Consider the following 25,301-nt stretch of genomic DNA (forward strand, 5'->3'; position numbering starts at 1 on the left):
GCTAGGGTTAGAGAGATGGTTAGGTTTAGGATTGGACCTAGGGTTAGGGTTATGTTGAGGGCTAGGGTTAGAGAGATGGTTAGGGTTAGGATTGGACCTAGGGTTAGGGTTAGGTTGAGGGCTAGGGTTACAGAGACGTTTATGGTTAGGATTGGACCTAGGGTTCGGGTTATGTTGAGGGCTAGGGATAGAGAGACGGTTAGGGTTAGAATTGGACCGAGGGTTAGGGTTATGTTGAGGGCTAGTGTTAGAGAGACGGTTAGGGTTAGGATTGGACCTAGGGTTAGGGTTATGTTGAGGGCTAGTGTTAGAGAGACGGTTAGGGTTAGGATTGGACCTAGGGTTAGGGTTATGTTGAGGGCTAGGGTTAGAGAGACGGTTAGGGTTAGGATTGGACCTAGGTTTAGAGTTATGTTGAGGGATAGGGTTAGAGAGACGGTTAGGGTTAGAATTGGACCGAGGGTTAAGGTTATGTTGAGCCTAGGGTTAGAGAGACGGTTAGGGTTAGGATTGCACCTAGGGTTAGGGTTATGTTGAGGGCTAGGTTTAGAGAGACGGTCAGGGTTAGGATTGGGGCTAGGGTTAGGGTTATGTTGAGGGCTTGGGTTAGAGAGACGTTTATGGTTAGGATTGGACCTAGGGTTAGGGTTATGTTGAGGGCTAGGGTTAGAGAGACGGTTAGGGTTAGAATTGGACCTAGGGTTAGGGGTATGTTGAGGGCTAGGGTTAGAGAGACGGTTAGGGTTAGGATTCCACCTAGGGTTAGGGTTATGTTGAGGGCTAGGGTTAGAGAGACGGTTAGGGTTAGGATTGGACCTTGGGTTAGGGTTATGTTGAGGACTAGGGTTAGAGAGACGGTTAGGGTTAGGATTGGACCTAGGGTTAGTGTTATGTTGAGGGCTAGGGTTAGAGAGATGGTTAGCGTTAGGATTGGACCGAGGGTTAGGGTTATGTTGAGGGCTAGGGTTAGAGAGACCGTTAGGGTTAGGATTGGACCTAGGGTTAGGGTTCTGTTGAGGGCTAGGGTTAGAGAGACGGTCAGGGTTAGGATTGGACCTAGGGTTAGGTTTATGTTGAGGGCTCGGTTTAGAGAGACATTTATGGTTAGGATTGTACCTAGGGTTAGGTTTATGTTGAGGGCTAGGGTTAGAGGGACGGTGAGGGTTAGGATTGGACCTAGGGTTAGGGTTATGTTGAGGGCTAGTGTTAGAGAGACGGTTAGGGTTAGGATTGGACCTAGGGTTAGGGTTATGTTGAGGGCTAGGGTGAGAGACGGTTAGGGTTAGGATTGGACCTAGGGTTAGAGTTATGTTGAGGGATAGGGTTAGAGAGACGGTTAGGGTTAGAATTGGACCGACGGTTAAGGTTATGTTGAGGGCTAGGGTTAGAGAGACGGTTAGGGTTAGGATTGCACCTAGGGTTAGGGTTATGTTGAGGGGTAGATTAGAGAGGCGGTTAGGGTTAGGATTGCACCTAGGGTTAGGGTTATGTTGAGGGCTAGGGTTAGAGAGACGGTTAGGGTTAGGATTGGACCTAGGCTTAGGGTTATGTTGAGGGCTAGGTTTAGAGAGGCGGTTAGGGTTAGGATTGGACCTAGGGTTAGAGTTATGTTGAGGGCTATGGTTAGAGAGACGGTTAGGGTTAGGATTGGACCTAGGGTTAGGGTTATGTTGAGGGCTAAAGTTAGAGAGACGCATAGGTTTAGCATTGGACCTAGGGTTAGGGTTATGTTGAGGGCTAGGGTTAGAGAGACGGTTAGGGTGAGGATTGGACCTAGGGTTAGGGTTATGTTGAGGGCTAGGGTTAGAGAGACGGTTAGGGTGAGGATTGGACCTAGGGTTAGGGTTATGTTGAGGGCTAGGGTTAGAGGGACGGTGAGGGTTAGGATTGGACCTTGGGTTAGGGTTATGTTTAGGGCTAGGGTTAGAGAGCCGGTAAGGGTTAGAATTGGACCTAGGGTTAGGGTTATGTTGAGGGCTAGGGTTAGAGAGACGGTTAGGGTTAGGATTGGACCTAGGGTTAGGGTTATGTTGAGGGCTAGGGTTAGAGAGACGGTTAGGGGTAGGATTGGACCTAGGGTTAGGGTTATGTTGAGGGCTAGGGTTAGAGAGATGGTTACGCTTAGTTTTGGACCTAGGGTTAGAGTTATGTTGAGGGCTAGGGTTAGAGAGACGGTTAGGGTTAGGATTGGACCTAGGGTTAGGGTTAAGTTGAGGGCTAGGTTTAGAGAGATAGTTAGGGTTAGGATTTGACCTAGGGTTAGGGTTATGGTGAGGGCTAGGGTTAGAGGGACGGTGAGGGTTAGGATTGGACCTAGGGTTAGGGTTAGGTTGAGGGCTAGGGTTAGAGAGACGGTTAGGGTTAGGATTGGACCTATGGTTAGCGTTATGCTGAGGGCTAGGGTTAGAGAGACGGTTAGGTTTAGGATTGGACCTAGGGTTAGGGTTATGTTGAGGGCTAGGGTTAGAGAGACGGTTAGGGTTAGGATTGGACCTAGGGTTAGGGTTAGGTTGAGGGCTAGGGTTAGAGAGACGGTTAGGTTTAGGATTGGACCTAGGGTTAGGGTTATGTTGAGGGCTAGGGTTAGAGAGATGGTTACGCTTAGTTTTGGACCTAGGGTTAGAGTTATGTTGAGGGCTAGGGTTAGAGAGACGGTTAGGGTTAGGATTGGACCTAGGGTTAGGGTTAAGTTGAGGGCTAGGTTTAGAGAGATAGTTAGGGTTAGGATTTGACCTAGGGTTAGGGTTATGGTGAGGGCTAGGGTTAGAGGGACGGTGAGGGTTAGGATTGGACCTAGGGTTAGGGTTAGGTTGAGGGCTAGGGTTAGAGAGACGGTTAGGGTGTGGATTGGACCTAGGGTTAGTGTTATGTTGAGGGCTAGGGTTAGAGAGACGGTTAGGGTTAGGATTGGACCAAGGGTTAGTGTTATGTTGAGGGCTAGGTATAGAGGGTCGGTGAGGATTAGGATTGGACCTAGGGTTAGGGTTATGTTGAGGGCTAGGCTTAGAGAGGCGGTTAGGGTTAGGATTGGACCTAGGGTTAGGGTTATGTTGAGGGCTAAAGTTAGAGAAACGGTTAGGTTTAGCATTGGACCTAGGGTTACGTTTATGTTGAGGGCTAGGGTTAGAGAGACGGTTAGGGTGAGGATTGGACCTAGGGTTAGGGTTATGTTGAGGGCTAGGATTAGAGACACCGTTAGGGTTAGGATTGGACCTAGGGTTAGGGTTATGTTGAGGGCTAGGGTTAGAGGGACGGTGAGGGTTAGGATTGGACCTAGGGTTAGGGTCATGTTGAGGGCTAGGGTTAGAGAGACGGTTAGGGTTAGAATTGGACCTTGCGATAGGGTTATGTTGAGGGCTAGGGTTAGAGAGACGGTCAGGGTTAGGATTGGGCCTAGGGTTAGGGTTATGTTGAGGGCTAAGGTTAGAGAGATGGTTAGGGTTAGGATTGGACCTAGGGTTAGGGTTAGGTTGAGGTTTAGGGTTAGAGAGACGGTTAGGTTTAGGATTGGACCTAGGGTTAGGGTTATGTTGAGGGCTAGGGTTAGAGAGACGGTTAGGGTTAGGATTGGACCTAGGGTTAGGGTTATGTTGAGGGCTAGGGTTAGAGAGACGGTTAGGGTGAGGATTGGACCTAGCGTTAGGGTTATGTTGAGGGCTAGGGTTAGAGAGATGGTTAGGGTGAGGATTGGACCTAGGGTTAGGGTTATGTTGAGGGCTAGGGTTAGAGAGACGTTTATGGTTAGGTTTGGACCTAGGTTTAGGGTTATGTTGAGGGCTAGGGTTAGAGAGACGGTTAGGGTTAGAATTGGACCTTGCGATAGGGTTATGTTGAGGGCTAGGGTTAGAGAGACGGTCAGGGTTAGGATTGGGCCTAGGGTTAGGGTTAGATTGAGGGTTAGGGTTAGAGAGACGGTTAGGTTTAGGTTTGGACCTAGGGTTAGGGTTATGTTGAGGGCTAGGATTAGAGAGACGGTTAGGGTTAGGATTGGACCTAGGGTTAGGGCTATGTTGCGGGCTAGGGTTAGAGAGACGGTTAGGGTTAGGATTGGTCCTAGGGTTAGGGTTATGTTGAGGGCTAGGGTTAGAGAGACGGTTAGGGTTAGAATTGGACGTAGGGTTAGGGGTATGTTGAGGGCTAGGCTTAGAGAGACGGTTAGGGTTAGGATTGCACCTAGGGTTAGGGTTACGTTGAGGGCTAGGGTTAGAGAGACGGTTAGGGTTAGGATTGGACCTAGCGTTAGGGTTATGTTGAGGGCTAGGGTTAGAGAGACGGTTAGGGTTAGGATTGGACCTAGGGTTAGGGTTATGTTGAGGGCTAGGGTTAGAGAGACGGTTACGGGTAGGATAGGACCTAGGCTTAGGGTTATGTTGCGGGCTAGGGTTAGAGAGACGGTTAGGGTTAGGATTGGACCTAGGGTTAGGGTTATGTTGAGGGCTAGGGTTAGAGGGACGGTGAGGGTTAGGATTGGACCTAGGGTTAGGGTTATGTTGAGGGCTCGGGTTAGAGGGACGGTTAGGGTTAGAATTGGACCTTGGGTAAGGGGTAAGTTGAGGGCTAGGGTTAGAGAGATGGTTAGGGTTAGGATTGCACCTAGGGTTAGGGTTATGTTGAGGGCTAGGGTTAGAGAGATGGTTAGGGTGAGGATTGGACCTAGGGTTAGGGTTATGTTGAGGGCTAGGGTTAGAGAGACGGTTAGGGTGAGGATTGGACCTAGGGTTAGGGTTATGTTGAGGGCTAGGGTTAGAGAGGCGGTTAAGGTTAGGATTTGACCTAGGGTTAGGGTTATGTTGAGGGCTAGGGTTAGAGGGACGGTGAGGGTTACGATTGGACCTAGGGTTAGGGTTATGTTGAGGGCTAGGGTTAGAGGGACGGTGAGGGTTAGGATTGGACCTAGGGTTAGGGTTATGTTGAGGGCTAGTGTTAGAGAGACGGTAAGGGTTAGGATTGGACCTAGGGTTAGGGTTCTGTTGAGGGCTAGGGTTAGAGAGACGGTTAGGGTTAGGATTGGACCTAGGGTTAGTGCTATGTTGAGGGCTAGGGTTAGAGAGACGGTTAGGGTTAGGATTGGACCTAGGGTTATGGTTATGTTGAGGGCTAGGGTTAGAGAGACGGTTAGGGTGAGGATTGGACCTAGCGTTAGGGTTATGTTGAGTCTAGGGTTAGAGAGACGGTTAGGGTTAGGATTGGACCTAGGGTTAGGGTTATGTTGAGGGCTAGGGTTAGAGGGACGTTTATGGTTAGGTTTGGACCTAGGTTTAGGGTTATGTTGAGGGCTAGGGTTAGAGAGACGGTTAGGGTTAGAATTGGACCTTGCGATAGGGTTATGTTGAGGGCTAGGGTTAGAGAGACGGTCAGGGTTAGGATTGGGCCTAGGGTTAGGGTTAGGTTTAGGGTTAGGGTTAGAGAGACGGTTAGGTTTCGGATTGGACCTAGGGTTAGGGTTATGTTGAGGGCTAGGGTTAGAGAGAAGGTTAGGGTTAGGATTGGACCTAGGGTTAGGATTATGTTGAGGGCTAGGGTTAGAGAGACGGTTAGGGTTAGAATTGGACCTTGCGATAGGGTTATGGTGAGGGCTAGGGTTAGAGAGACGGTTAGGGTTAGGATTGGACCTAGGGTAGGGTTATGTTGAGGGCTAGGGTTAGAGAGACGTTTAGGGTTAGGTTTGGACCTAGGTTTAGGGTTATGTTGAGGGCTAGGGTTAGAGAGACGGTTAGGGTTAGAATTGGACCTAGGGTTAGGGGTACGTTGAGGGCTAGGCTTAGAGAGATGGTTAGGGTTAGGATTGCACCTAGGGTTAGGGTTATGTTGAGGGCTAGGGTTAGAGAGACGGTTAGGGTTAGGATTGGACCTAGCGTTAGGGTTATGTTGAGGGCTAGGGTTAGAGAGACGGTTAGGGTTAGGATTGGACCTAGGGTTAGGGTTATGTTGAGGGCTAGGTTTAGAGAGACGGTTACGGGTAGGATTGGACCTAGGGTTAGGGTTATGTTGAGGGCTCGGGTTAGAGAGACGGTTAGGGTTAGAATTGGACCTGGGGTAAGGGGTATGTTGAGGGCTAGGGTTACAGAGATGGTTAGGGTTAGGATTGCACCTAGGGTTAGGGTTATGTTGAGGGCTAGGGTTAGAGAGACGGTTAGGGTGAGGATTGCACCTAGGGTTAGGGTTATGTTGAGGGCTAGGGTTAGAGAGACGGTTAGGGTGAGGATTGGACCTAGGGTTAGGGTTATGTTGAGGGCTAGGGTTAGAGAGGCGGTTAGGGTTAGGATTGGACCTAGGGTTAGGGTTATGTTGAGGGCTAAAGTTAGAGAGACGGTTAGGTTTAGGATTGGACCTAGGGTTAGGGTTATGTTGAGGGCTAGGGTTAGAGTGACGGTTAGGGTGAAGATTGGACCTATGGTTAGGGTTATGTTGAGGGCTAGGGTAAGAGAGACGGTTACGGTTAGGATTGGACCTAGGGTTAGGTTTATGTTGAGGGCTAGGGTTAGAGACACGGTTAGGGTTAGGATTGGACCTAGGGTTAGGGTTAAACTGAGGGCTAGGGTTAGAGAGAGGTTATGGTTAGGATTGGACCTAGGGTTAGGGTTTTGTTGAGGCTAGGGTTAGAGAGACGGTTAGGGTTAGGATTGGACCTAGAGTTATGGTTATGTTGAGGGCTAAGTTTAGAGAGGCCGTTAGGGTTAGGATTGGACCTAGGGTTAGGGTTATGTTGAGGGCTAGGGTTAGAGAGACGGTTAGGGTTAGGATTGGACCTAGGGTTAGGGTTATGTTGAGGGCTAAAGTTAGAGAGACGGTTAGGTTTAGGATTGGGCTTAAGGTTAGGGTTATGTTGAGGGCTAGGGTTAGAGAGACGGTTAGGGTGTGGATTGGACCTAGGGTTAGTGTTATGTTGAGGGCTAGGGTTAGAGAGACGGTTAGGGTTAGGATTGGACCAAGGGTTAGTGTTATGTTGAGGGCTAGGTTTAGAGGGTCGGTGAGGATTAGGATTGGACCTAGGGTTAGGGTTATGTTGAGTGCTAGTGTTAGAAAGACGGTTAGGGTTAGGATTAGCCCTAGGGTTAGGGTTATGTTGATGGCTAGGGTTAGAGAGACGTTTATGGTTAGGATTGGACCTAGGGTTCTGGTTATGTTGAGGGCTAGGGATAGAGAGACGGTTAGGGGTAGAACTGGACCTAGGGTTAGGGTTATGTTGAGGCCTGGGTTAGAGAGACGGTTAAGGATAGGATTGCACCTAGGGTTAGGGTTATGTTGAGGGCTAGAGTTAGAGAGATGGTTAGGGTTAGGATTCGACCTAGGGTTATGGTTATGTTGAGGGCTAGGGTTAGAGAGACGGTTAGGGTTAGGATTGGAACTAGGGTTAGGGTTATGCTGAGGGCTAGGGTTAGAGAGACGGTTACGATTAGGATTGGACCTAGGGTTAGGGTTATGTTGAGAGCTAGGGTTAGAGAGACGGTTAGGATTAGGATTGGACCTAGGCTTAGGGTTATGTTGAGGGCTAGGCTTAGAGAGGCGGTTAGGGTTAGGATTGGACCTAGGGTTAGGGTTATGTTGAGGGCTAAAGTTAGAGAAACGGTTAGGTTTAGCATTGGACCTAGGGTTAGGTTTATGTTGAGGGCTAGGGTTAGAGAGACGGTTAGGGTGAGGATTGGACCTAGGGTTAGGGTTATGTTGAGGGCTAGGATTAGAGACACGGTTAGGGTTAGGATTGGACCTAGGGTTAGGGTTATGTTGAGGGCTAGGGTTAGAGGGACGGTGAGGGTTAGGATTGGACCTAGGGTTAGGGTCATGTTGAGGGCTAGGGTTAGAGAGACGGTTAGGGTTAGAATTGGACCTTGCGATAGGGTTATGTTGAGGGCTAGGGTTAGAGAGACGGTCAGGGTTAGGATTGGGCCTAGGGTTAGGGTTATGTTGAGGGCTAAGGTTAGAGAGATGGTTAGGGTTAGGATTGGACCTAGGGTTAGGGTTAGGTTGAGGTTTAGGGTTAGAGAGACGGTTAGGTTTAGGATTGGACCTAGGGTTAGGGTTATGTTGAGGGCTAGGGTTAGAGAGACGGTTAGGGTTAGGATTGGACCTAGGGTTAGGGCTATGTTGAGGGCTAGGTTTAGAGAGACGGTTAGGGTTAGGATTGGACCTAGGGTTAGGGTTATGTTGAGGGCTAGGGTTAGAGAGACGGTTAGGGTGAGGATTGGACCTAGCGTTAGGGTTATGTTGAGGGCTAGGGTTAGAGAGATGGTTAGGGTGAGGATTGGACCTAGCGTTAGGGTTATGTTGAGGGCTAGGGTTAGAGAGATGGTTAGGGTGAGGATTGGACCTAGGGTTAGGGTCATGTTGAGGGCTAGGGTTAGAGAGACGGTTAGGGTTAGAATTGGACCTTGCGATAGGGTTATGTTGAGGGCTAGGGTTAGAGAGACGGTCAGGGTTAGGATTGGGCCTAGGGTTAGGGTTATGTTGAGGGCTAAGGTTAGAGAGATGGTTAGGGTTAGGATTGGACCTAGGGTTAGGGTTAGGTTGAGGGCTAGGGTTAGAGAGACGGTTAGGGTTAGGATTGGACCTAGGGTTAGGGCTATGTTGAGGGCTAGGTTTAGAGAGACGGTTAGGGTTAGGATTGGACCTAGGGATAGGGTTATGTTGAGGGCTAGGGTTAGAGAGACGGTTAGGGTGAGGATTGGACCTAGCGTTAGGGTTATGTTGAGGGCTAGGGTTAGAGAGATGGTTAGGGTGAGGATTGGACCTAGGGTTAGGGTTATGTTGAGGGCTAGGGTTAGAGAGACGGTCAGGGTTAGGATTGGACCTAGGGTTAGGGTTATGTTGAGGGCTCGGGTTAGAGAGACGTTTATGATTAAGATTGGACCTAGGGTTAGGGTTATGTTGAGGGCTAGGGTTAGAGAGACGGTTACGGTTAGGATTGGACCTAGGGTTAGGGTTATGTTGAGGGCTAGGGTTAGAGACACGGTTAGGGTTAGGATTGGACCTAGGGTTAGGGTTATGCTGAGGGCTAGGGTTAGAGAGACGGTTAGGGTTAGGATTGGACCTAGGGTTAGGGTTTTGTTGAGGGCTAGGTTTAGAGAGCCGGTTAGGGTTAGGATTGGACCTAGGGTTAGGGTTTTGTTGAGGGCTAGGGTTAGAGATACGGTTAGGGTTAGGATTGGATCTAGGGTTAGGGTTATGCTGAGGGCTAGATTTAGAGAGACTGTTAGGGTTAGGATTTAAACTAGGGTTAGGGTTTTGTTTAGGGCCAGGGTTAGAGAGACGGTTAGGGTTAGGATTGTATCTAGGGTTAGGGTTATGTTGAGGGCTATGGTTAGAGAGGCGGTTGGGGTTAGGATTTTCCCTAGGGTTAGGGTTATGTTGAGGGCTAGGGTTAGAGAGACGGTTAGGGTTAGGATTGGACCTAGGGTTAGGGTTATGTTGAGGGCTAAAGTTAGAGAGACGGTTAGGTTTAGGATTGGACCTAGGGTTAGGGTTATGTTGAGGGCTAGGGTTAGAGAGACGGTTAGGGTGAGGATTGGACCTAGGGTTAGGGTTATGTTGAGGGCTAGGGTTAGAGAGACGGTTAGGGTTAGGATTGGACCTAGGGTTAGGGTTATGTTTAGGGCTAGGGTTAGAGGGACGGTGAGGGTTAGGATTGGACCTAGGTTTAGGGTTATGTTGAGGCCTAGTGTTAGAGAGACGGTTAGGGTTAGGATTGGACCTAGGGTTAGGGTTCTGTTGAGGACTAGGGTTAGAGAGACTGTCAGGGTTAGGATTGGACCTAGGGTTAGGGTTATGTTGAGGGCTTAGGTTAGAGAGACTGTTAGGGTTAGGATTGGACATAGGGTTAGGGTTATGTTGAGGGCTAGGGTTAGAGAGATGGTTAGGGTTAGGATTGGACCTAGGGTTAGGGTTATGTTGAGGGCTATGTTTAGAGAGACGGTTACGGTTAGGATTGGACCTAGGGTTAGGGTTATGTTGAGGACTCGGGTTAGAGAGACGTTTATGGTTAGGATTGGACCTAGGGTTAGGGTTACGTTTAGGGCTAGGTTTAGAGAGACGGTTAGGGTTAGAATTGGACCTAGGGTTAGGGGTATGTTGAGGGCTAGGGTTAGAGGGACGGTTAGGGTTAGGATTGCACCTAGGGTTAGGTTTATGTTGAGGGCTAGGGTTAGAGAGACGGTTAGGGTTAGGATTGGACCTAGGGTTAGGGTTATGTTGAGGGCTAGGGTTAGAGAGACGGTTAGGGTTAGGATTGGAACTAGGGTTAGGGTTATGTTGAGGGGTAGGGTTAGAGAGACGGTTACGGTTAGGATTGGACCTAGGGTTAGGGTTATGTTGAAGGCTAGTGTTAGAGAGACGGTTAGGGTTAGGATTGGACCTAGGGTTAGGGTTATGTTGAGGACTAGGGTTAGAGGGACGGTGAGGGTTAGGATTGGACCTAGGGTTAGGGTTATGTTGAGGGCTAGGGCTAGAGAGACCGTTACGGTTAGGATTGGACCTAGGATTAGGGTTATGTTGAGGGCTAGGGTTAGAGAGACGGTAAGGGTTAGGATTGGACCTAGGGTTAGGGTTCTGTTGACGGCTAGGGTTAGAGGGACGGTTAGGGTTAGGATTGGACCTAGGGTTAGGGTTATGTGAGGGCTAGTTTTAGAGAGACGGTCAGGGTTACGATTGGACATAGGATTAGCGTTATGCTGAGGGCTAGGGTTAGAGAGACGGTTAGGGTTAGGATTGGACCTAGGGTTAGGGCTATGTTGAGGGCTAGGGTTAGAGAGACGGTTAGGGTTAGGATTGCACCTAGGGTTAGGGTTAGGTTGAGGGCTAGGGTTAGAGAGAAGGTTAGGTTTAGGATTGAACGTAGAGTTAGGGTTATGTTGAGGGCTAGGGTTAGAGAGACGGTTAGGGTGACGATTGGACCTAGGGTAGGGTTATGTTGAGGGCTAGGGTTAGAGAGACGGTTAGGGTTAGGATTGGACCTAGGGTTATGGTTCTGTTGAGGGCTAGGGTTAGAGAGACGGTTAGGGTTAGGATTGGACCTAGGGTTAGGGTTAGGTTGAGGGCTAGGGTTAGAGAGACGGTTAGGTTTAGGATTGGACCTAGGGTTAGGGTTATGTTCAGGGCTAGGGTTAGAGAGATGGTTAGGGTTAGGATTGGACCTAGGGTTAGGATTAGGTTGAGGGCCAGGTTTAGAGAGAGGGTTAGGTTTAGGATTGGACCTAGGGTTAGGGTTATGTTGAGGGCTAGGTTTAGAGAGACGGTTAGGGTTAGGATTGGACCTAGGGTTAGGGTTATGTTGAGGGCTAGGGTTAGAGAGACGGTTAGGGTTAGGATTGGACCTAGGGTTAGGGTTATGTTGAGGGCTAGGGTTAGAGAGACGGTTACGGTTAGGATTGGACCTAGGGTTAGGGTTATGTTGAGGGCTAGGGTTAGAGACACGGTTAGGGTTAGGATTGGACCTAGGGTTAGGGTTATACTGAGGGCTAGGGTTAGAGAGAGGTTATGGTTAGGATTGGACCTAGGGTTAGGGTTTTGTTGACGGCTAGGGTTAGAGAGACGGTTAGGGTTAGCATTGGATTTAGGGTTAGGGTTATGTTGCGGGCTAAGGTTAGAGATGCCGTTAGGGTTAGGATTGGACCTAGGGTTAGGGTTATGTTGAGGGCTAGGGTTAGAAAGACGGTTAGGGTTAGGATTGGACCTAGGGTTAGGGTTAGGTTGAGGGCTAAAGTTAGAGAAACTGTTAGGTTTAGGATTGGACCTAGGGTTAGTGTTATGTTGAGGACTAGGGTTAGAGAGACGGTTAGGGTGAGGATTGGATCTAGGGTTAGGGTTATGTTGAGGGCTAGGGTTAGAGAGACGGTTAGGGTTAGGATTGGACCAAGGGTTAGGGTTATGTTGAGGGCTAGGGTTAGAGGGTCGGTGAGGGTTAGGATTGGACCTAGGGTTAGGGTTATGTTCAGGGCTACTGTTAGAAAGACGGTTAGGGTTAGGATTAGCCCTAGGGTTAGGGTTATGTTGAGGGCTAGGGTAGAGAGACGGTCAGAGTTAGGATTGGACCTAGGGTTAGGGTTATGTTGAGGGCTCGGTTAGAGAGACGTTTATGGTTAGGATTGGACCTAGGGTTCGGGTTATGTTGAGGGCTAGGGATAGAGAGACGGTTAGGGTTAGAATTGGACCTAGGGTTAGGGTTATATTGAGGGCTAGGGTTATAGAGACGGTTAGGGTTAGGATTGCACCTAGGGTTAGGGTTATGTTGAGGGCTACGGTTAGAGAGGTGGTTAGGGTTAGGATTCGACCTAGGGTTAGGGTTATGTTGAGGGCTAGGGTTAGAGAGACGTTTAGGGTTAGGATTGGAACTAGGGTTAGAGAGACGGTTACGGTTAGGATTGGACCTAGGGTTAGGGTTATGTTCAGGGCTAGGGTTAGAGAGATGGTTAGGGTTAGGATTGGACCTAGGGTTAGGATTAGGTTGAGGGCCAGGTTTAGAGAGAGGGTTAGGTTTAGGATTGGACCTAGGGTTAGGGTTATGTTGAGGGCTAGGTTTAGAGAGACGGTTAGGGTTAGGATTGGACCTAGGGTTAGGGTTATGTTGAAGGCTAGGGTTAGAGAGACGGTTAGGGTTAGGATTGGACCTAGGGTTAGGGTTATGTTGAGGGCTAGGGTTAGAGAGACGGTTACGGTTAGGATTGGACCTAGGGTTAGGGTTATGTTGAGGGCTAGGGTTAGAGACACGGTTAGGGTTAGGATTGGACCTAGGGTTAGGGTTATACTGAGGGCTAGGGTTAGAGAGAGGTTATGGTTAGGATTGGACCTAGGGTTAGGGTTTTGTTGACGGCTAGGGTTAGAGAGACGGTTAGGGTTAGCATTGGATTTAGGGTTAGGGTTATGTTGCGGGCTAAGGTTAGAGATGCCGTTAGGGTTAGGATTGGACCTAGGGTTAGGGTTATGTTGAGGGCTAGGGTTAGAAAGACGGTTAGGGTTAGGATTGGACCTAGGGTTAGGGTTAGGTTGAGGGCTAAAGTTAGAGAAACTGTTAGGTTTAGGATTGGACCTAGGGTTAGTGTTATGTTGAGGACTAGGGTTAGAGAGACGGTTAGGGTGAGGATTGGATCTAGGGTTAGGGTTATGTTGAGGGCTAGGGTTAGAGAGACGGTTAGGGTTAGGATTGGACCAAGGGTTAGGGTTATGTTGAGGGCTAGGGTTAGAGGGTCGGTGAGGGTTAGGATTGGACCTAGGGTTAGGGTTATGTTCAGGGCTACTGTTAGAAAGACGGTTAGGGTTAGGATTAGCCCTAGGGTTAGGGTTATGTTGAGGGCTAGGGTAGAGAGACGGTCAGAGTTAGGATTGGACCTAGGGTTAGGGTTATGTTGAGGGCTCGGTTAGAGAGACGTTTATGGTTAGGATTGGACCTAGGGTTCGGGTTATGTTGAGGGCTAGGGATAGAGAGACGGTTAGGGTTAGAATTGGACCTAGGGTTAGGGTTATATTGAGGGCTAGGGTTATAGAGACGGTTAGGGTTAGGATTGCACCTAGGGTTAGGGTTATGTTGAGGGCTACGGTTAGAGAGGTGGTTAGGGTTAGGATTCGACCTAGGGTTAGGGTTATGTTGAGGGCTAGGGTTAGAGAGACGTTTAGGGTTAGGATTGGAACTAGGGTTAGAGAGACGGTTACGGTTAGGATTGGACCTAGGGTTAGGGTTATGTTGAGGGCTAAGGTTAGAAAGACGGTTAGGATTAGGATTGGACCTAGGGTTAGGGTTATGTTGATTGCTAGGTTTAGAGAGGCGGTTGGGGTTAGGATTGGATCTAGGGTTAGAGTTATGTTGAGGGCTATGGTTAGAGAGACGGTTAGGGTTAGGATTGGACATAGGGTTAGGGTTATGTTGAGGGCTAAAGTTAGAGAGACGGTTAGGTTTAGCATTGGACCTAGGGTTAAGGTTATGTTGAGGGCTAGGGTTAGAGAGACGGTTAGGGTGAGGATTGGACCTAGGGTTAGGGTTATGTTGAGGGCTAGGGTTAGAGACACGGTTAGGGTTAGGATTGGACCTAGGGTTAGGGTTATGTTGAGGGCAGGGTTAGAGGGACGGTGAGGGTTAGGATTGGACCTAGGGTTAGGGTCATGTTGAGGGCTAGTGTTAGAGAGACGGTTAGGGTTAGAATTGGACCTTGGGTTAGGGTTATGTTGAGGGCTAGGGTTAGAGAGACGGTCAGGGTTAGGATTGGGCCTAGGGTTAGTGTTATGTTGAGGGCTAGGGTTAGAGAGATGGTTAGGTTTAGGATTGGACCTAGGGTTAGGGTTACGTTGAGGTCTAGGGTTAGAGAGACGGTTAGGTTTAGGATTGGACCTAGGGTTAGGGTTATGTTGAGGGCTAAGGTTAGATAGACGGTTAGGGTTAGGATTGGACCTAGGTTTAGGGTTAGGTTGAGGGCTAGGGTTAGAGAGATGGTTAGGTTTAGGATTGGACCTAGGGTTAGGGTTATGTTGAGGGCTAGGGTTAGAGAGATGGTTAGGGTTAGGATTGGACCTAGGGTTAGGGTTAGGTTGAGGGCTAGGGTTACAGAGACGTTTATGGTTAGGATTGGACCTAGGGTTCGGGTTATGTTGAGGGCTAGGGATAGAGAGACGGTTAGGGTTAGAATTGGACCGAGGGTTAGGGTTATGTTGAGGGCTAGTGTTAGAGAGACGGTTAGGGTTAGGATTGGACCTAGGGTTAGGGTTATGTTGAGGGCTAGTGTTAGAGAGACGGTTAGGGTTAGGATTGGACCTAGGGTTAGGGTTATGTTGAGGGCTAGGGTTAGAGAGACGGTTAGGGTTAGGATTGGACCTAGGGTTAGAGTTATGTTGAGGGATAGGGTTAGAGAGACGGTTAGGGTTAGAATTGGACCGAGGGTTAAGGTTATGTTGAGCCTAGGGCTAGATAGACGGTTAGGGTTAGGATTGCACCTAGGGTTAGGGTTATGTTGAGGGCTAGGTTTAGAGAGACGGTCAGGGTTAGGATTGGGGCTAGGGTTACGGTTATGTTGAGGGCTTGGGTTAGAGAGACGTTTATGGTTAGGATTGGACCTAGGGTTAGGGTTATGTTGAGGGCTAGGGTTAGAGAGACGGTTAGGGTTAGAATTGGACCTAGGGTTAGGGGTATGTTGAGGGCTAGGGTTAGAGAGACGGTTAGGGTTAGGATTCCACCTAGGGTTAGGGTTATGTTGAGGGCTAGGGTTAGAGAGACGGTTAGGGTTAGGATTGGACCTTGGGTTAGGGTTATGTTGAGGGCTAGGGTTAGAGAGACGGTTAGGGTTAGGATTGGACCTAGGGTTAGTGTTATGTTGAGGGCTAGGGTTAGAGAGATGGTTAGCGTTAGGATTGGACCTAGGGTTAGGGTTATGTTGAGGGCTAGGGTTAGAGAGACCGTTAGGGTTAGGATTGGACCTAGGGTTAGGGTTCTGTTGAGGGCTAGGGTTAGAGAGACGGTCAGGGTTAGGATTGGACCTAGGGTTAGGTTTATGTTGAGGGCTCGGTTTAGAGAGACGTTTATGGTTAGGATTGTACCTAGGGTTAGGTTTATGTTGAGGGCTAGGGTTAGAGGGACGGTGAGGGTTAGGATTGGACCTAGGGTTAGGGTTATGTTGAGGGCTAGTGTTAGAGAGACGGTTAGGGTTAGGATTGGACCTAGGGTTAGGGTTATGTTGAGGGCTAGGGTGAGAGACGGTTAGGGTTAGGATTGGACCTAGGGTTAGAGTTATGTTGAGGGATAGGGTTAGAGAGACGGTTAGGGTTAGAATTGGACCGACGGTTAAGGTTATGTTGAGGGCTAGGGTTAGAGAGACGGTTAGGGTTAGGATTGCACCTAGGGTTAGGGTTATGTTGAGGGGTAGATTAGAGAGACGGTTAGGGTTAGGATTGCACCTAGGGTTAGGGTTATGTTGAGGGCTAGGGTAAGAGAGACGGTTAGGGTTAGGATTGGACCTAGGCTTAGGGTTATGTTGAGGGCTAGGTTTAGAGAGGCGGTTAGGGTTAGGATTGGACCTAGGGTTAGAGTTATGTTGAGGGCTATGGTTAGAGAGACGGTTAGGGTTAGGATTGGACCTAGGGTTAGGGTTATGTTGAGGGCTAAAGTTAGAGAGACGCATAGGTTTAGCATTGGACCTAGGGTTAGGGTTATGTTGAGGGCTAGGGTTAGAGAGACGGTTAGGGTGAGGATTGGACCTAGGGTTAGGGTTATGTTGAGGGCTAGGGTTAGAGAGACGGTTAGGGTGAGGATTGGACCTAGGGTTAGGGTTATGTTGAGGGCTAGGGTTAGAGGGACGGTGAGGGTTAGGATTGGACCTAGGATTAGGGTCATGTTGAGGGCTAGTGTTAGAGAGACGGTTAGGGTTAGGATTGGACCTTGGGTTAGGGTTATGTTTAGGGCTAGGGTTAGAGAGCCGGTCAGGGTTAGAATTGGACCTAGGGTTAGGGTTATGTTGAGGGCTAGGGTTAGAGAGACGGTTAGGGTTAGGATTGGACCTAGGGTTAGGGTTATGTTGAGGGCTAGGGTTAGAGAGACGGTTAGGGGTAGGATTGGACCTAGGGTTAGGGTTATGTTGAGGGCTAGGGTTAGAGAGATGGTTACGCTTAGTTTTGGACCTAGGGTTAGAGTTATGTTGAGGGCTAGGGTTAGAGAGACGGTTAGGGTTAGGATTGGACCTAGGGTTAGGGTTAAGTTGAGGGCTAGGTTTAGAGAGATAGTTAGGGTTAGGATTTGACCTAGGGTTAGGGTTATGGTGAGGGCTAGGGTTAGAGGGACGGTGAGGGTTAGGATTGGACCTAGGGTTAGGGTTAGGTTGAGGGCTAGGGTTAGAGGGACGGTGAGGGTTAGGATTGGACCTAGGGTTAGGGTTATGTTGAGGGCTAGGGTTAGAGAGACGGTTAGGGTTAGGATTGGACCTAGGGTTAGGGTTAGGTTGAGGTTTAGGGTTAGAGAGACGGTTAGGTTTAGGATTGGACCTAGGGTTAGGGTTATGTTGAGGGCTAGGGTTAGAGAGACGGTTAGGGTTAGGATTGGACCTAGGGTTAGGGCTATGTTGAGGGCTAGGTTTAGAGAAACGGTTAGGGTTAGGATTGGACCTAGGGTTAGGGTTATGTTGAGGGCTAGGGTTAGAGAGACGGTTAGGGTGAGGATTGGACCTAGCGTTAGGGTTATGTTGAGGGCTAGGGTTAGAGAGATGGTTAGGGTGAGGATTGGACCTAGCGTTAGGGTTATGTTGAGGGCTAGGGTTAGAGAGATGGTTAGGGTGAGGATTGGACCTAGGGTTAGGGTCATGTTGAGGGCTAGGGTTAGAGAGACGGTTAGGGTTAGAATTGGACCTTGCGATAGGGTTATGTTGAGGGCTAGGGTTAGAGAGACGGTCAGGGTTAGGATTGGGCCTAGGGTTAGGGTTATGTTGAGGGCTAAGGTTAGAGAGATGGTTAGGGTTAGGATTGGACCTAGGGTTAGGGTTAGGTTGAGGTTTAGGGTTAGAGAGACGGTTAGGTTTAGGATTGGACCTAGGGTTAGGGTTATGTTGAGGGCTAGGGTTAGAGAGACGGTTAGGGTTAGGATTGGACCTAGGGTTAGGGCTATGTTGAGGGCTAGGTTTAGAGAGACGGTTAGGGTTAGGATTGGACCTAGGGTTAGGGTTATGTTGAGGGCTAGGGTTAGAGAGACGGTTAGGGTGAGGATTGGACCTAGCGTTAGGGTTATGTTGAGGGCTAGGGTTAGAGAGATGGTTAGGGTGAGGATTGGACCTAGGGTTAGGGTTATGTTGAGGGCTAGGGTTAGAGAGACGGTCAGGGTTAGGATTGGACCTAGGGTTAGGGTTATGTTGAGGGCTCGGGTTAGAGAGACGTTTATGATTAAGATTGGACCTAGGGTTAGGGTTATGTTGAGGGCTAGGGTTAGAGAGACGGTTACGGTTAGGATTGGACCTAGGGTTAGGGTTATGTTGAGGGCTAGGGTTAGAGACACGGTTAGGGTTAGGATTGGACCTAGGGTTAGGGTTATGCTGAGGGCTAGGGTTAGAGAGACGGTTAGGGTTAGGATTGGACCTAGGGTTAGGGTTTTGTTGAGGGCTAGGTTTAGAGAGCCGGTTAGGGTTAGGATTGGACCTAGGGTTAGGGTTTTGTTGAGGGCTAGGGTTAGAGATACGGTTAGGGTTAGGATTGGATCTAGGGTTAGGGTTATACTGAGGGCTAGATTTAGAGAGACTGTTAGGGTTAGGATTTAAACTAGGGTTAGGGTTTTGTTTAGGGCCAGGGTTAGAGAGACGGTTAGGGTTAGGATTGTATCTAGGGTTAGGGTTATGTTGAGGGCTATGGTTAGAGAGGCGGTTGGGGTTAGGATTTTCCTTAGGGTTAGGGTTATGTTGAGGGCTAGGGTTAGAGAGACGGTTAGGGTTAGGATTGGACCTAGGGTTAGGGTTATGTTGAGGGCTAAAGTTAGAGAGACGGTTAGGTTTAGGATTGGACCTAGGGTTAGGGTTATGTTGAGGGCTAGGGTTAGAGAGACGGTTAGGGTGAGGATTGGACCTAGGGTTAGGGTTATGTTGAGGGCTAGGGTTAGAGAGACGGTTAGGGTTAGGATTGGACCTAGGGTTAGGGTTATGTTGAGGGCTAGGGTTAGAGGGACGGTGAGGGTTAGGATTGGACCTAGGTTTAGGGTTATGTTGAGGCCTAGTGTTAGAGAGACGGTTAGGGTTAGGATTGGACCTAGGGTTAGGGTTCTGTTGAGGACTAGGGTTAGAGAGACTGTCAGGGTTAGGATTGGACCTAGGGTTAGGGTTATGTTGAGGGCTTAGGTTAGAGAGACTGTTAGGGTTAGGATTGGACATAGGGTTAGGGTTATGTTGAGGGCTAGGGTTAGAGAGATGGTTAGGGTTAGGATTGGACCTAGGGTTAGGGTTATGTTGAGGGCTATGTTTAGAGAGACGGTTACGGTTAGGATTGGACCTAGGGTTAGGGTTATGTTGAGGACTCGGGTTAGAGAGACGTTTATGGTTAGGATTGGACCTAGGGTTAGGGTTACGTTGAGGGCTAGGTTTAGAGAGACGGTTAGGGTTAGAATTGGACCTAGGGTTAGGGGTATGTTGAGGGCTAGGGTTAGAGGGACGGTTAGGGTTAGGATTGCACCTAGGGTTAGGTTTATGTTGAGGGCTAGGGTTAGAGAGACGGTTAGGGTTAGGATTGGACCTAGGGTTAGGGTTATGTTGAGGGCTAGGGTTAGAGAGACGGTTAGGGTTAGGATTGGAACTAGGGTTAGGGTTATGTTGAGGGGTAGGGTTAGAGAGACGGTTACGGTTAGGATTGGACCTAGGGTTAGGGTTATGTTGAAGGCTAGTGTTAGAGAGACGGTTAGGGTTAGGATTGGACCTAGGGTTAGGGTTATGTTGAGGACTAGGGTTAGAGGGACGGTGAGGGTTAGGATTGGACCTAGGGTTAGGGTTATGTTGAGGGCTAGGGCTAGAGAGACGGTTACGGTTAGGATTGGACCTAGGGTTAGGGTTATGTTGAGGGCTAGGGTTAGAGAGACGGTAAGGGTTAGGATTGGACCTAGGGTTAGGGTTCTGTTGACGGCTAGGGTTAGAGGGACGGTTAGGGTTAGGATTGGACCTAGGGTTAGGGTTATGTGAGGGCTAGTTTTAGAGAGACGGTCAGGGTTACGATTGGACATAGGATTAGCGTTATGCTGAGGGCTAGGGTTAGAGAGACGGTTAGGGTTAGGATTGGACCTAGGGTTAGGGCTATGTTGAGGGCTAGGGTTAGAGAGACGGTTAGGGTTAGGATTGCACCTAGGGTTAGGGTTAGGTTGAGGGCTAGGGTTAGAGAGAAGGTTAGGTTTAGGATTGAACGTAGAGTTAGGGTTATGTTGAGGGCTAGGGTTAGAGAGACGGTTAGGGTGAGGATTGGACCTAGGGTAGGGTTATGTTGAGGGCTAGGGTTAGAGAGACGGTTAGGGTTAGGATTGGACCTAGGGTTATGGTTCTGTTGAGGGCTAGGGTTAGAGAGACGGTTAGGGTTAGGATTGGACCTAGGGTTAGGGTTAGGTTGAGGGCTAGGGTTAGAGAGACGGTTAGGTTTAGGATTGGACCTAGGGTTAGGGTTATGTTCAGGGCTAGGCTTAGAGAGATGGTTAGGGTTAGGATTGGACCTAGGGTTAGGATTAGGTTGAGGGCCAGGTTTAGAGAGAGGGTTAGGTTTAGGATTATACCTAGGGTTAGGGTTATGTTGAGGGCTAGGTTTAGAGAGACGGTTAGGGTTAGGATTGGACCTAGGGTTAGGGTTATGTTGAAGGCTAGGGTTAGAGAGACGGTTAGGGTTAGGATTGGACCTAGGGTTAGGGTTATGTTGAGGGCTAGGGTTAGAGAGACGGTTACGGTTAGGATTGGACCTAGGGTTAGGGTTATGTTGAGGGCTAGGGTTAGAGACACGGTTAGGGTTAGGATTGGACCTAGGGTTAGGGTTATACTGAGGGCTAGGGTTAGAGAGAGTTTATGGTTAGGATTGGACCTAGGGTTAGGGTTTTGTTGACGGCTAGGGTTAGAGAGACGGTTAGGGTTAGCATTGGATTTAGGGTTAGGGTTATGTTGCGGGCTAAGGTTAGAGATGCCGTTAGGGTTAGGATTGGACCTAGGGTTAGGGTTATGTTGAGGGCTAGGGTTAGAAAGACGGTTAGGGTTAGGATTGGACCTAGGGTTAGGGTTAGGTTGAGGGCTAAAGTTAGAGAAACTGTTAGGTTTAGGATTGGACCTAGGGTTAGTGTTATGTTGAGGACTAGGGTTAGAGAGACGGTTAGGGTGAGGATTGGATCTAGGGTTAGGGTTATGTTGAGGGCTAGGGTTAGAGAGACGGTTAGGGTTAGGATTGGACCAAGGGTTAGGGTTATGTTGAGGGCTAGGGTTAGAGGGTCGGTGAGGGTTAGGATTGGACCTAGGGTTAGGGTTATGTTCAGGGCTACTGTTAGAAAGACGGTTAGGGTTAGGATTAGCCCTAGGGTTAGGGTTATGTTGAGGGCTAGGGTAGAGAGACGGTCAGAGTTAGGATTGGACCTAGGGTTAGGGTTATGTTGAGGGCTCGGTTAGAGAGACGTTTATGGTTAGGATTGGACCTAGGGTTCGGGTTATGTTGAGGGCTAGGGATAGAGAGACGGTTAGGGTTAGAATTGGACCTAGGGTTAGGGTTATATTGAGGGCTAGGGTTATAGAGACGGTTAGGGTTAGGATTGCACCTAGGGTTAGGGTTATGTTGAGGGCTACGGTTAGAGAGATGGTTAGGGTTAGGATTCGACCTAGGGTTAGGGTTATGTTGAGGGCTAGGGTTAGAGAGACGGTTAGGGTTAGGATTGGAACTAGGGTTAGAGAGACGGTTACGGTTAGGATTGGACCTAGGGTTAGGGTTATGTTGAGGGCTAAGGTTAGAAAGACGGTTAGGATTAGGATTGGACCTAGGGTTAGGGTTATGTTGATTGCTAGGTTTAGAGAGGCGGTTGGGGTTAGGATTGGATCTAGGGTTAGAGTTATGTTGAGGGCTATGGTTAGAGAGACGGTTAGGGTTAGGATTGGACATAGGGTTAGGGTTATGTTGAGGGCTAAAGTTAGAGAGACGGTTAGGTTTAGCATTGGACCTAGGGTTAAGGTTATGTTGAGGGCTAGGGTTAGAGAGACGGTTAGGGTGAGGATTGGACCTAGGGTTAGGGTTATGTTGAGGGCTAGGGTTAGAGACACGGTTAGGGTTAGGATTGGACCTAGGGTTAGGGTTATGTTGAGGGCAGGGTTAGAGGGACGGTGAGGGTTAGGATTGGACCTAGGGTTAGGGTCATGTTGAGGGCTAGTGTTAGAGAGACGGTTAGGGTTAGAATTGGACCTTGGGTTAGGGTTATGTTGAGGGCTAGGGTTAGAGAGACGGTCAGGGTTAGGATTGGGCCTAGGGTTAGTGTTATGTTGAGGGCTAGGGTTAGAGAGATGGTTAGGTTTAGGATTGGACCTAGGGTTAGGGTTACGTTGAGGTCTAGGGTTAGAGAGACGGTTAGGTTTAGGATTGGACCTAGGGTTAGGGTTATGTTGAGGGCTAAGGTTAGATAGACGGTTAGGGTTAGGATTGGACCTAGGTTTAGGGTTAGGTTGAGGGCTAGGGTTAGAGAGATGGTTAGGTTTAGGATTGGACCTAGGGTTAGGGTTATGTTGAGGGCTAGGGTTAGAGAGATGGTTAGGGTTAGGATTGGACCTAGGGTTAGGGTTAGGTTGAGGGCTAGGGTTACAGAGACGTTTATGGTTAGGATTGGACCTAGGGTTCGGGTTATGTTGAGGGCTAGGGATAGAGAGACGGTTAGGGTTAGAATTGGACCGAGGGTTAGGGTTATGTTGAGGGCTAGTGTTAGAGAGACGGTTAGGGTTAGGATTGGACCTAGGGTTAGGGTTATGTTGAGGGCTAGTGTTAGAGAGACGGTTAGGGTTAGGATTGGACCTAGGGTTAGGGTTATGTTGAGGGCTAGGGTTAGAGAGACGGTTAGGGTTAGGATTGGACCTAGGGTTAGAGTTATGTTGAGGGATAGGGTTAGAGAGACGGTTAGGGTTAGAATTGGACCGAGGGTTAAGGTTATGTTGAGCCTAGGGTTAGAGAGACGGTTAGGGTTAGGATTGCACCTAGGGTTAGGGTTATGTTGAGGGCTAGGTTTAGAGAGACGGTCAGGGTTAGGATTGGGGCTAGGGTTAGGGTTATGTTGAGGGCTTGGGTTAGAGAGACGTTTATGGTTAGGATTGGACCTAGGGTTAGGGTTATGTTGAGGGCTAGGGTTAGAGAGACGGTTAGGGTTAGAATTGGACCTAGGGTTAGGGGTATGTTGAGGGCTAGGGTTAGAGAGACGGTTAGGGTTAGGATTCCACCTAGGGTTAGGGTTATGTTGAGGGCTAGGGTTAGAGAGACGGTTAGGGTTAGGATTGGACCTTGGGTTAGGGTTATGTTGAGGGCTAGGGTTAGAGAGATGGTTAGCGTTAGGATTGGACCTAGGGTTAGGGTAATGTTGAGGGCTAGGGTTAGAGAGACCGTTAGGGTTAGGATTGGACCTAGGGTTAGGGTTCTGTTGAGGGCTAGGGTTAGAGAGACCGTTAGGGTTAGGATTGGACCTAGGGTTAGGGTTCTGTTGAGGGCTAGGGTTAGAGAGACAGTCAGGGTTAGGATTGGACCTAGGGTTAGGTTTATGTTGAGGGCTCGGTTTAGAGAGACGTTTATGGTTAGGATTGTACCTAGGGTTAGGTTTATGTTGAGGGCTAGGGTTAGAGGGACGGTGAGGGTTAGGATTGGACCTAGGGTTAGTGTTATGTTGAGGGCTAGGGTTAGAGAGATGGTTAGCGTTAGGATTGGACCTAGGGTTAGGGTAATGTTGAGGGCTAGGGTTAGAGAGACCGTTAGGGTTAGGATTGGACCTAGGGTTAGGGTTCTGTTGAGGGCTAGGGTTAGAGAGACGGTCAGGGTTAGGATTGGACCTAGGGTTAGGTTTATGTTGAGGGCTCGGTTTAGAGAGACGTTTATGGTTAGGATTGTACCTAGGGTTAGGTTTATGTTGAGGGCTAGGGTTAGAGGGACGGTGAGGGTTAGGATTGGACCTAGGGTTAGGGTTATGTTGAGGGCTAGTGTTAGAGAGACGGTTAGGGTTAGGATTGGACCTAGGGTTAGGGTTATGTTGAGGGCTAGGGTGAGAGACGGTTAGGGTTAGGATTGGACCTAGGGTTAGAGTTATGTTGAGGGATAGGGTTAGAGAGACGGTTAGGGTTAGAATTGGACCGACGGTTAAGGTTATGTTGAGGGCTAGGGTTAGAGAGACGGTTAGGGTTAGGATTGCACCTAGGGTTAGGGTTATGTTGAGGGGTAGATTAGAGAGACGGTTAGGGTTAGGATTGCACCTAGGGTTAGGGTTATGTTGAGGGCTAGGGTTAGAGAGACGGTTAGGGTTAGGATTGGACCTAGGCTTAGGGTTATGTTGAGGGCTAGGTTTAGAGAGGCGGTTAGGGTTAGGATTGGACCTAGGGTTAGAGTTATGTTGAGGGCTATGGTTAGAGAGACGGTTAGGGTTAGGATTGGACCTAGGGTTAGGGTTATGTTGAGGGCTAAAGTTAGAGAGACGCATAGGTTTAGCATTGGACCTAGGGTTAGGGTTATGTTGAGGGCTAGGGTTAGAGAGACGGTTAGGGTGAGGATTGGACCTAGGGTTAGGGTTATGTTGAGGGCTAGGGTTAGAGAGACGGTTAGGGTGAGGATTGGACCTAGGGTTAGGGTTATGTTGAGGGCTAGGGTTAGAGGGACGGTGAGGGTTAGGATTGGACCTAGGATTAGGGTCATGTTGAGGGCTAGTGTTAGAGAGACGGTTAGGGTTAGGATTGGACCTTGGGTTAGGGTTATGTTTAGGGCTAGGGTTAGAGAGCCGGTCAGGGTTAGAATTGGACCTAGGGTTAGGGTTATGTTGAGGGCTAGGGTTAGAGAGACGGTTAGGGTTAGGATTGGACCTAGGGTTAGGGTTATGTTGAGGGCTAGGGTTAGAGAGACGGTTAGGGGTAGGATTGGACCTAGGGTTAGGGTTATGTTGAGGGCTAGGGTTAGAGAGATGGTTACGCTTAGTTTTGGACCTAGGGTTAGAGTTATGTTGAGGGCTAGGGTTAGAGAGACGGTTAGGGTTAGGATTGGACCTAGGGTTAGGGTTAAGTTGAGGGCTAGGTTTAGAGAGATAGTTAGGGTTAGGATTTGACCTAGGGTTAGGGTTATGGTGAGGGCTAGGGTTAGAGGGACGGTGAGGGTTAGGATTGGACCTAGGGTTAGGGTTAGGTTGAGGGCTAGGGTTAGAGAGACGGTTAGGGTTAGGATTGGACCTATGGTTAGCGTTATGCTGAGGGCTAGGGTTAGAGAGACGGTTAGGTTTAGGATTGGACCTAGGGTTAGGGTTATGTTGAGGGCTAGGGTTAGAGAGACGGTTAGGGTTAGGATTGGACCTAGGGTTAGGGTTAGGTTGAGGGCTAGGGTTAGAGAGACGGTTAGGTTTAGGATTGGACCTAGGGTTAGGGTTATGTTGAGGGGTAGGGTTAGAGAAACGGTTACGCTGAGGATTGGACCTAGGGTTAGGGTTATGTTGAGGGCTAGGGTTAGAGAGACGGTTATGGTTAGGATTGGATCTAGGGTTAGGGTTATGTTGAGGGCTAGGGTTAGAGACAGGGTTAAGGTAAGGATTGGACCTAGGGTTAGGGTTATGCTGAGGGCTAGGGTTAAAGAGATGGTTAGGGTTAGGATTGGACCTAGGGTTAGGGTTATGTTGAGGGCTAGGGTTAGAGAGACGGTTAGGG

The sequence above is a fragment of the Miniopterus schreibersii genome, assembly GCF_964146895.1.
Source record: "Miniopterus schreibersii genome assembly, contig: HAP1_SCAFFOLD_26, whole genome shotgun sequence".
NCBI lineage: Eukaryota > Metazoa > Chordata > Mammalia > Chiroptera > Miniopteridae > Miniopterus > Miniopterus schreibersii.